This window comes from Octopus sinensis, linkage group LG2 (genome assembly GCF_006345805.1).
Source record: "Octopus sinensis linkage group LG2, ASM634580v1, whole genome shotgun sequence".
NCBI lineage: Eukaryota > Metazoa > Mollusca > Cephalopoda > Octopoda > Octopodidae > Octopus > Octopus sinensis.
Genome location: NC_042998.1, coordinates 58,306,881 through 58,319,033, shown reverse-complemented (window position 1 = coordinate 58,319,033; position 12,153 = coordinate 58,306,881). Strand labels below are relative to the sequence as shown.

General features: G+C 35.5%; 1 protein-coding gene across 5 annotated transcripts in view; it reads right to left on the bottom strand.

The window, feature by feature from the left end:
• LOC115224721 (1-phosphatidylinositol 4,5-bisphosphate phosphodiesterase epsilon-1) overlaps positions 1-12,153 on the bottom strand; it is a 1,072,053-nt gene that overhangs the window by 345,282 nt on the left and 714,618 nt on the right. The gene's annotated exons all lie outside the window — the stretch shown is intronic.

The following is a 12,153-nucleotide window of genomic DNA, read 5'->3' as shown; positions in this document are numbered from 1 at the left end:
CTGGACATCTACAACATGGAAACAATATCAATGAAATTAGCAAAATAATAGCATTTTTATAAACTTCAAAAAACACTGATTGGAACCGTTTCTACCAAGCGAAAGAATTAAAGGTCACTGAACCCCTCTCAACACAGATACTGCAGTATATCTTATCTTCAAGTGGTCGCAACCGAAATGTGTTTCAGTACGTTGTCAGGGATCTTTGCTCATCTTGAGCTTTGGTAGGTTCTCAACATCAGATATGGCCTGGTTGTTAGTATGATAGCAGTATATAGATCCAATGAAATAATAAGAGACACTTAAAAAAAATCATACCCCGCAAGTTAATATACAAATATAACACAGATTACACTACTGAAATAGATAACCCGAAAAATAATGGCAATCTCAAACACAGCACATCATCAAGTCACACAGCCGGAATAAAACTCAACATTAAAAGTTAAACAAGAAAATAACATAGAAAAGCAGAAAAAAACCTAGCAAACATTTGTTTCCAGTATAAACCACAAATCAAAGACGATGCGAAATAATTAGCAGCGTTTACAACTTTAGCAATTCAGATTTCATGTCACAATCACAAATCCACAATATACACACACTCCAACTACTAACAAATCATCAATCAAAAACCACAGAAAAGAGATGGGAGCACAAAGAAAAAAAGTTAGCTTCCACCTGGATTCTGACGTTGAGTTTCACTTCTATATATCAGATACCGGAAAAGTATTGTGGAAAGATTTGAAGGAACCATTGCAATTACTAACACTTACATTTACTCATATTGTTTTCAAATTTTGACACAAGGCTGTCAAGTTGGTAGGAAGGAAGTGGTCTATTACATCGATCCAAGTGTTCAACTGGTACTTATTTTATCAACGCCGAAAGGATGAAAGGGAAATCAACGTCGGTGAGATTTGAACTTAGAACGTAAAATCGGAAGCAATGCCTATAAGCATTTTCCCGGTGTCGTAGCGAGTTTGCCAGCTCGCCACTTTACATTTACTCATATTAACATCACTATATCCCAAGGTTCTTTAAGTTGAGAAAAATAATCCTAACTGGTAACCTGAGTAAAATAATACCACATACACCTTGCAGTCCTCTAAGTATATGCTCAAAAATTTCAGAAAGTCTCTTATTCTCATTGGATAACATAAAACGTTAATGGGGAACTACATACAGACAACAGAGTCGATAAAGATGCTTCGATGAAGCTTTTCGACCTGATGAGAGCAACCGAAAAACCTCTCTCAAATCAAATTCTACTGTCTTAAAAAAAAAATTAAAAGAGATTACATTCGCTACTGTGGTCTTAGAAATTATGTCTGAATAAAAGGTGGAAAGGATGGCGTATTTTTAGTCCTTTATCTACTCGATTAGAGCGGCTCTGGGCTAAACAACAGCGACCACAACAATAGACAGTCATATTAGAGAGAAGAAAGAGTACAACGTATCTAAACTGTCATACTCTCTAGATTGGAATTTGAAGGTTAGTCGTAATGGCTTATCCAGCGCTATGGATCTATCGATCACACCTGACCGATCTTCTGACTATCTAAGCGCCCTAAGTATACTTGGTTAGGGTTACATATCTACATCAGCAACAACAACGGGTTTGTACACATTTGTAAACAGGCAGATAATGACAATAATAGTGAAGTGTCTTGCCGATGGAATGCAGTTTACCTGTCGCTCTACCATTAGGCAAGTCTATATCGACTCACTTAACAGCCATTTTCTTAAGGGCAGCAGACACAGATGTAAGTTTTTTTCAAGTTTTTAATAATGTTTTGTCGAAGTGTGGCAACAAGATGCATCTATGTCTTTGAATAAACGACATGATTTTATATTTTGAGTTTGACTAGATATAATTTGCCTAGAATACAATACATAATAATGGATGTCAGTTTCTGAACGTAATAGCAACATATAATAATTAATCGAAATATAATAGAAGTCCCGGAAATGAATTGAAATTTCAATCTAAATTGGCAATGCAATTAACCTTAAAGCAAAGATATGAATACTAACAAATCTATTACATTTCAGAATTAAATTCATTGTTATCCTCTCCTACTAAATTACACTGATTACTCTTTACGTTTTAACTCTTTTACTTGTTTCAGTCATTTGACTGCGGCCATACTAGAGCACCGCCTTTAGTCGAGCAAATCAACCCCAGGACTTATTCTTTGTAAGTCTAGTACTTATTCTATCAGTCTCTTTTGCCGAACGGCTAAGTTACGGGGACGTAAACACACCAGCATTAGTTGTGAAGCAATGTTGGGGGGACAAACAGATACACACACACACACACATATATATATACATATACATATACACGACGAGCTTCTTTCAGTTTCCGTCTACCAAATCCACTCACAAGGCTTTGGTCGGCCCGAGGCTATAGTAGAAAACACTTGCCCAAGGTGCTACGCAGTGGGACTGAACCCGGAACCATGTGGTTCTTAAGCAAGCTACTTACCACACAGCCGCTCGATAAAGAGATTTCTAATACAGATTTCATGTTGTTTGCTATGGCCCGATCTAGAGTATATAATGCTGTAAGCGTACTGACTCCTTTACAATTGCTTAGATAATAAGTACTTGTAATCTTTGCTTTTGCTAAGGAAACCTAATAAGACTGAAACTTATCTGAAGTTATCTCCGACACACACCCAAATAGAATAGTAATCAGATGTTCGTCATATCAAAGCATCTAATTAGATTTGTTAATGATCACTGCAATAAATATATTAGCATTAACGTAACTATTATTACTGCATTTGTTACTTTCTTTTTTGCTAAATCTGTATACAATGTATACTACATTTTTTTCAGTCATTCAATTCTGCGAAAACCCACACTTTATGTTTGTTTGTTTTATTGTATATTCCCCCTCGTCCGCTGCTCTGGTACCATATAAAATAAATTACTATTTATATCATTATTACAACAACAGCAACAACAGCAATAAATTAAGTGAAACAGCAATATTAGAATAACGACCGAAATGGCAACCGAACAGGCAACAAAAATCCCAAACTGAAGATGCCCAGGCCCGGATGGTGTACAAGGATGTTGGCTGAAAAATTGACCAGCTCTACACAGAATAATAGCCAGGCAAATGGATAAAATGTTCAACAACGGGTGGCAAATCTTAAAGTGACTGACCACAGGTAAAACAATTCTTTGCCAAATGATTCCAGTAAAGAAATTGCAGTGGATTACCGGCCTATCACCTGCCTGCCTCTGATGTGGAAACTCATGACAGGAATAATATTTAATTATGTGTATAACTTACTGGAAATGAATGACAAACTGCCAGTGGAACAGAAAGAAAAGCCAAGGAACAAAAGGCCAACTTCTGATAGACAGAATGGTACTGAACGACTGCAAGAAAAGACTTACTAATCTGCGCATGGCGTAGATCGATTATAAGAAAGCGTATGAAATGGTCCCCCATTCCTTGATTTTAGAAAATCTTGAGCTGGAACAGGTGTCTGATAACATATCAAATTTTATTATGAGATCAATGAAGAACTAAAATACAGAGTTAACTTCACGTGGAAAATGTTTGGCGAGGATTAACATAAAGAGATGCATATTTCAAGGAGATAGCCTATCACCATTGCAGTTTGTACTTTGTAGGATGCCCCTCACACAAATACTGCGGAAAGGGATATCGGAGTACACCTTGAAAAGTGGAGTAAAATTAAACCATCTGATATATATAAATAGCTTAACGATCTTTGGGAAGACCGAACGTGAAATAAATGGCCTAGTTTCAACAGTGCAGATATTCAGTAAGGATATCGGAATGGAATTTGGGACTAAAAAGTGTGGTATGTTTATTATACAAAAAGGCAAAGTAGTGTCGTCTGATGGTCTAGAGCTACCCGACGGCAAGAAAATCAAGGATATTGAGACTGATGGATATAATTATCTGGGTATTTTGGAATATGAAAAAAATCGAGGAAAGTGAAATGAAGGAGAGCTTTTGGTGAGAATATCTCAGAAGATCCAAATTAATTATGGGAAGTAGGCTCAATGGAAAAAAGAAAACAACAAGATCAGGGCAATGAACATATGGTCTGTTTATTTAATGCGATATGGTGCAGGTGTTGTTAGCTGGACAAAGAACGAGTTTGAGGAAATGGACAGGAAAACTAGGAAAGTGATGACAACAGGGATATTGACAGGCTGTATGTGTCTAGGAACAGGTGAGGCAGTGTGCTCATAGGATGCTAGATCTGTGTTGTCAACGAGACGAGAAGAAAAGTCTGGGATGGTACATCAAGCTTGTCGCTGTTAGAATTAACAATATAATACCTACCGAAAATGCGATGCACCACAAACATTTAAGAAACAAAATGAAACCACTGCAAAGGCAATACCTCAGAGAAATCAAAAGAAAAGACAAGATAAATACTTGGAGATGGCTAAGAAAAAGGGATCTGAAAGAATGCACCGAGGCATTGATATGCAGAGCCCAGGAACAATTTGTGAGAATTAATCACACAAAGTTCCAAATAGGTAAGACCAGCGAATCATCCCTTTGTAGGATGTTTGGCAGCAAAAACGAAACAATCTCAGAGCGTCCCGTATACATACTGTGAGTTAGCAAGCTGGCCCAAAAGCACTACAAAAGGAGGTACGATAACCTGGCTAGGTTCGTCCGCTGGAGGATATGTGAAAAGTATTGCCTGAACAGAGCATGGAAATGGTGCGCACATGAACCAGAAAGAATCATCGAAAACAAGGAATATAAGATACTATGGGATATCACAATTCAATTTGACTCCGTAATCGATGCTCGGAGACCAGATATTGTTGTGGCAGATAAAGGAAAATAGGAAACCAAGATTATAGATATTGCAATACCTGGGGATGCACGCATAAATGACAAAATTAAACGGACAGAATAAGATTGAAGCTATCAACAACTGGGCGGTTTCATTCCTTAGATATGGGATACTCCACCCAAAACGTGATACAGACAAACTGTATGTATCAAGAAAAAGAGGGATAAGAGGACTGATTTGATGCAAACACAGCATTAGAACAGAAGAAAACAACATAGCATAGTATGTAAAATATGCCACAGAACCGCTATTATTAGAAGTGAGAAGGTCAGGCTTGTGTAGGATAAAAGATTGCAAAGATAAAGCACTGTACAAGCACTTGAGAATAAATGAAACTGAAAATAAGTGGATAAAGAAAAGAATGCATGGACAATTTCATAGGAATGTTAAAGATAAGACAGAGCAAAAAAAGACTATAGATGATTAAAAGTGATTTAAAACCGGTAACGGAGGCTCCAATCCGTGATGTCCTAGAGCAAGCATTAAGAACGAATTACATCAATACAGAATAGACAACACACCAGAAAGTGATAAGTGCAGAATTTGTGGTCAAAATAGTGAAACCGTATGGCATATTACAAGTCAATGTACGCTACTAGCCCAGAAATAATATGAGGGGTCATGACAACATAGCAAGGATTGTTCATGGGACACTTTGCAACAAGTATGGACTTGACAGAGCAAAAAAGTGGTACAAATATAAGCCCGAAGGCATCATCGAAAATGATAATGCAAAGATCCTATGGGAGTTTATGATTTGGTGTGACCATGAGATAGAGAATAGGAAACCAGACATAGTGTTAATTGAGAAAGAAAGCAAACTATGGTGGATCATAGATATAGCATGCCCAGCCGACAATAAGGTGTGTAATAAGGAAGAAAAAAGGTCGATAGCCTTGGAGGTTAAGCGGTTGTGGTCGCTGAAAAAGGTGGTAGTAGTATTATTAATTATCGGAGCCCTGGGAACAGAGAGTAAAACATTTGAGAAGTATATGAAATAAATAGGGGCTGCAATAAGGGTGGAGCACTTGCAGAAAATAGCACTGCTTGGAACCGCAAGAATACTCCGGATTGTGCTCAAAAAATAAGGAGTGTTATCTTAGTTTACTGGTAGCGAACAGCTGACACTGTAGTACATCTCCAACCGGGGGGTGGGGGGGTGGAGTCAATTTTTATTTGTCTAGTGGCCGTAGCGAAAGAGGTAGTATGGTGGACCCGTTTGAAAGGACTAAAGACATACACTTTCCTTTTTGGCCAAGCTCTCATCAACTTTTTCAAGTTTCACTTGAAAAGGTAGTTGAGAGCGGAGAGGGAAGTGTTGCCTTGTAGCAAGTTTGTTGAGAGGTGGGTGATTGTTGGAAGAATGGCCAGTGTGATAGGACCAATTCTGAGCGTGCACCTGTTGTCAGCTGGGCATGCTATATCTATGATCCAGAATCGCTTACTTTCTTTCTCAATTAATACTATGTCTGGTTTCCTATTCTATATCTCATGGTTGCACTGAATCATAAGTGAGCCAGTGGTATTATTAGAGCGTCGGAATAAATGCTTAGCGGCATTTCGTGCGTTTTTACGTTCTAAATTTAAATTCCACCGACGTCTGCTTAGCCTTTCATCTTTTTTCGAGGTCGATAAAAATAAGTACCAATTGAGTACTAGTGTTGATGTAACCGACTTTCCCCCTCCTTCAAAAGTTCAAACATTGTGCCTATAGTAAAAAGATGGCCGAATCGGCAAATTGCCGGAAAATTACCTTGCTAGGCCGGCTTTAACTTTTATATTTTAATATAAATATAATACAAGTCAACTACTGTGATTGATTCTATCGATTGCTCAGTTCCACCCCACTACACCCATGAAACAGTTTACAGTCTATAAATCAGTTTCATCAGCTTTTTTGTTGACTATTTAAACAATTTCAAGAGTTAAAATTTATTGCAAATTTCTGAAATAGAAATTGATGAAATAAATAAAAACAGCAGTGAATTTTTTTTTAAAAACTTAATCAACTTAAAAAAATTGGGATTATCTGCGATGTTCAAATTGAATGAAGCGTATTTGTATCAATTGGACAGTTTATGTAGGGGCCATTTCATAAGCATAACTGTGAATTGTGGTTGTTTTAACTACGGCAGATAAGTAGGTGTATTGCTGTACTCTGAATGGTCTAAGAGACTGGAATATTTTGTCGATAAAATAATCTGGTAGTTGGTCTTTAAATCATTGAATTAGCAACATTGCGCTCCATTCACGACCAAATCACAAAATACCAACCCAAGGAATATGCGTTATTTTCTACAATAAAATGAACGCTCACACAGAGTTCAGGTGTATCGGCGTTTGGAAATTCAGAGTTTTGTACAAAAAGAAACATTGCCTCCATTAGAAATGCAAATTTCTACAGGAAAATGTTCACTCACTTACACACAGACACACAAACACGCAGTGAAGCACACACACACACACACACACACAGATACACAAACACACAGTGAAGCACGCACACACACACACGCTCGCACTTATAGTTTTAAGAATATTACGTTGATGATTAAATCATTGATTCTGATATTTGATTTAATGTCGCATGAAACACAATCCCACTGGACTGCCAAATAATTTCAGAAAAACAAAGCTGTTGCAGCGATTCCCACGAGTCGTTTTTACACAAGTATATAATGATCTATTCTCCCTCTCCTTCAACAGTTGGTTGAACAGCAAATGTAATTGTAATTTGCTGTATGCATTTATTTTCACTCTCATTTCATATTTTATGTGCTATGAAAGATCAAAGCAATACCTGGGAATGCAAACACACGCACTAGTGAATTTGTTCAATAAAATACTTTACCTCGCAAGCACACGCACAACATTTTCAGATACGGAGCAAGATTTTATCTTATATAATTAGCTGTTCACAGCATTGGAATCTCCAGAGTAAGAGAAACATTTGCATCTCTCTATAAAATTGAGTTCAGTGAGACCAGTTGGTAAATAGTGCCAACACAGAAATTGCAAATTGCTTTGATTCATTTTCGATAAATCTAAATCTTGTAGTTTCAGGAACCTGGTTTCTGGTTTATATATGAATCGGTTCTTTCATATATATCGGTTCTTTCACACGCACACACACATAATCTATACATATATGCATACATACACACATGCATGTATGTATGTATGTATGTATGTATGTATGTATGTATGTATGTATGTATGTATGTATTTACGTATGTATACATGCATGCCTGTATGTATGAATATGTACACACATACACATGCGCAAGTGAATAGCATTGATTTTTTAGTAGATTGATGATATAAAACTTTAAATTTGTAGAATCAAATAAACAATTTCCTATATATTTCTGGTACTTATTTTATCGATTTCGGCGGAATGAAAATCAACTACAGAGGAATTTTAACAAAAAAAAAAAAAAAAAAAAAAAATTAAGGATGAAACTAACAGCTGCAATGCATTTTGATCAGCATTCAACTCTTTCTGTTATTCTTTTCTCATTTTCATTGTATTCACAGGTTTTCCTACCTTCATACCATTTGTATTTATCTATTAGAATGTAAAAAGAGAATTATTTAGTTGCTCAACATTAAAGAGTGCATATATATATATATATATATATTATATATATATATATAGGCCTTCGCCATGATAGATCGCTAGCCACTACACATTCTTTATTTTTTCTCCTTGTTTCTTTCTGTGGAAGAGAGTAGGCGCGAAGCTTTAAAAACTTTTTCACTTTTCGAGCGTTATACTAATACATCTGTTTGTTGTCTACACCACCTATCTTCGTCTTTTGTTTTTTTCTTAATTGTTCCCCTATACACACGCACACACACACATATATATATATTTAGAATAATATAAATTAATTAATTTTATGTATTGGCTTATGTTTTTCATTGTTTGATTTGCCTAATAGTGGTTTTATCTCTAATTTAATATATATATATATATATCTATATATAAACGGCAGTTTGTCTGTGTGTGTTTCTGTGTGTCTGTTTTCTCGTACCCTCACCCTGACCACGGCTTTCAACCGATTCTGATGAAACTTGACACACACATAGCCCAATGTCATAATTCAAAACTAACGCAGCGAAAATTTTGAAAAGTTCCCCCAGTTCTGAAAAAATCGATAAATTCGACATGGGGTCGAGAATCAGAAACACAAACCACAGACTGTCTAGGGGACGCAACTCGACCTTTTTAACTAAAAAAAAAATTTACCATCATTTTTTTTCCATTTTTTGGCTATAACTCTCTAAAAATGCTTTATAGTTATTTCCCTTACAAACCCGAGCAACGCCGGGCGATACTGCTAGTATATATATATATATATATATATATATATATATATATATATATATATATGTGTGTGTGTGTGTGTGTGTGTGTATATAATGAATGCGGTTAATGCTTCTTTTGACTTTTAGCTGCTTAGAAATCGGGAGCAAAGCGTAAATTTGTTTTAGAGCCCTATGATTTTTTTGTTGTTGCTTTTTTTTTAGCCTCAGGTAATCCCTGAACGAGTACATTTACGATTAAATATGCTGAAACCGCGATCATCTTGTCTAGTTTTCCATATATAACCTATTATCAAAACTGGTATTCATTCTTTTAAGACAGTCAAATCTCGAAATTAAAGGGAGTTTTGACCGTTGTTTTTAGCAGGTTGACTGACAACGTAGAGGTTCCATCATTGGCTACTAATTTTAAAAGTAGGTTTATGAGGATTTAGAGCTTTTAGATATTATCAAAAATGTTTTTAAGACTTACTGCAAACGGTTGTGGCATAAAAAATCGTGACTGGCTCATTAGCAATTTAACTCTGCAATCTTGCATTGTTCAGAAACCAGTAAAATAGGATGATATTACTAAGAAACAAAGTTCAAAATCTTCAGACGAAAATATTGTTATAATATAGTTTTTGTTTTCAATATTCGAAATATTAATATTACCTTGCGTGTTAAAACGTCTTACATAAAAATTTATGTCATCTAATTTCCATTTTTGTTTTGGCAATTCTCGGGGGTATATTCTTCAGATTGTAGCTTTGTTCTATAGCATTTGCTTTGTCAGTGTAAAGGCTTTTACCCAATGTTGTTAGTAGGTATCTAATGAATCCTTTTTGAAATCATAATACGCGTAAGAATCATTGGTTAGGTTGTTGTATAGCCCCATATAGACCCATGATTACTATCCATAATTAATGACCTTTCTGTTGTAAAATAATGTTTCAAGGTCTATATTGTTTAAGATGGTAGCATACAATTTGGTTGCTATTTCTAAAAGCTTGAGCCACCGTGTAGACCGTCTTCCATCGGCCTGTATAGTTCAGTTTCTTGCTGGTTAAACGCAGGTGAACTCTTATGAAACCCATTTATCCACAAAAATGTTCCAGCGTTAACCATTTCACCCTTTTGTTAAGTACGATGCATCAAGCACTACATTGTTCCCTATTATTCGTTTATCTTTTTTAAAGATGGAAATGCCTAATTTAATTTGAGATTTGATATGGAGCGATTGCGTAGAAGCTCTCTTTTTCGTTTGATTCGACTGATTTAGATACAAAACAGAAACCGGTTTCACGATGCCGATATTTTAGTACCCATAGTTTCAGTAGAAGCTATCAACATTTTAAAACCTGTTTGTGTTTGTTACACATGATTATTAAGGATTGATTGTTGGTTATTATTTTCTGCATGCGATTCATGGCGTTAGGATCGTTATTTTTCTACATTGCTAGTGCAAGTTTTAAATTCAGACTTAACCTAGGGAGATGTTTATATGTTGGACAAGTACAAATATGGAGAACCGAATATAATCGAAATGCAGTGTAAAAAGCTAAGAGAGAACTCGTAAGCGCGCGCGCACACACGATGTTAATAAACTAAAGTTTTTTGTACTGTAATGAGTGGAAATTAGGAAGGAAGTGACATTCATACTGACCAGTGTTAAGGAATTCAAACTGAAAATTGGCATCAGTTTGAGATACATTTTCGTTGTTATGAATAATAAAGAAATTTATCAGTGTTCGACATTGTTCGCCAGCAATATAATAATATTTTATCAATTTGGATATTTAAAGAAGCAAACAGTAGTTAGTGTTAGATACCCAATTTTTCCATTGAATGAATGATGTTCATTTGATTAAACTTAGAAGAGTTACTTAAAATTAATGTAAACAGTCACAAGTGTCAATATGTAGTGAAGTGCTATCAAGACGATTTTGTAACTGGTTTTGAAAATAGTATGACTGTTTTCGAAGTACAAAATAATCATAGTTAATGTTTATAAAACTCTAAACGACATCAGAAAATCAATTATAAATAGCAAGTTGTCTTTTTCTCTTTTTGTTGGCTAGAAATTTTAGAAATGATTGAGCTTGTATTTTGTCAAGTTCATTTAGAATTAATAATATCTTAAGCGTCTAATTTACATCTGTCAAACATTTTGTGGCAAGGATGTTTAGAAAGTTGAAATGTATTTTAACTCTAGAAAGAAAATCTAAGTATTTTATTTTGTAGATAATAGCAATAATTGGGATACTACAAATATTTTGACTATATTTGCATCAGCATGGCCGCAGCTCTGAGCTGAAACAAGAAAAACGAAAAACGAATATAATGATCTTATCTGCAGAAAAAAATATCAGTATGGATGTATCTACAGCTGTCTTTAAAGAAGCAAACACATACATACATACAATGTTTACGTCTCATGCTCAACTGGATAATTTATTGATATTATTTTTGAACACTTTAAGCCCCATCCTTTCCATCATAATCCTATAACGGTGGACTCTAAACTAGAAGGAATTACCCCAAATGGCGTAGAAACCGCTTTGGGATGGGATAATATCAAGCGAAAGGCGTCTGCATTTTCATCAACCTTAATGTAAGGCAAATCATGAACCCTCATGATTTGCGCTTTCATATTGTACCAAAAAGGCATAGAACAAATAGAAAACGGTAAGCCATATGTGGAGGTATTTAGCTAATGTCAATCCTTTTTCTTTTTAATTCTTAAATCGAACTTTTGCTAAAAGCAAGTTGTTTGGCATTCCACATGATGTCAGGGCATATACCACAGGAGGTCAGAGGAGCGAGCTCTGACTAGTTGTCTTAGCTTAGCTTAGTTTAGCTGGATATCATTTTAGTCGTAATAATCAGGCCTATATTTCTCTCGTGCTACTAGATTCGATTTGTTGCCAGACTATCACTTCTGGAGGGTTTGGAATAATCTTAGAAGGTGGAA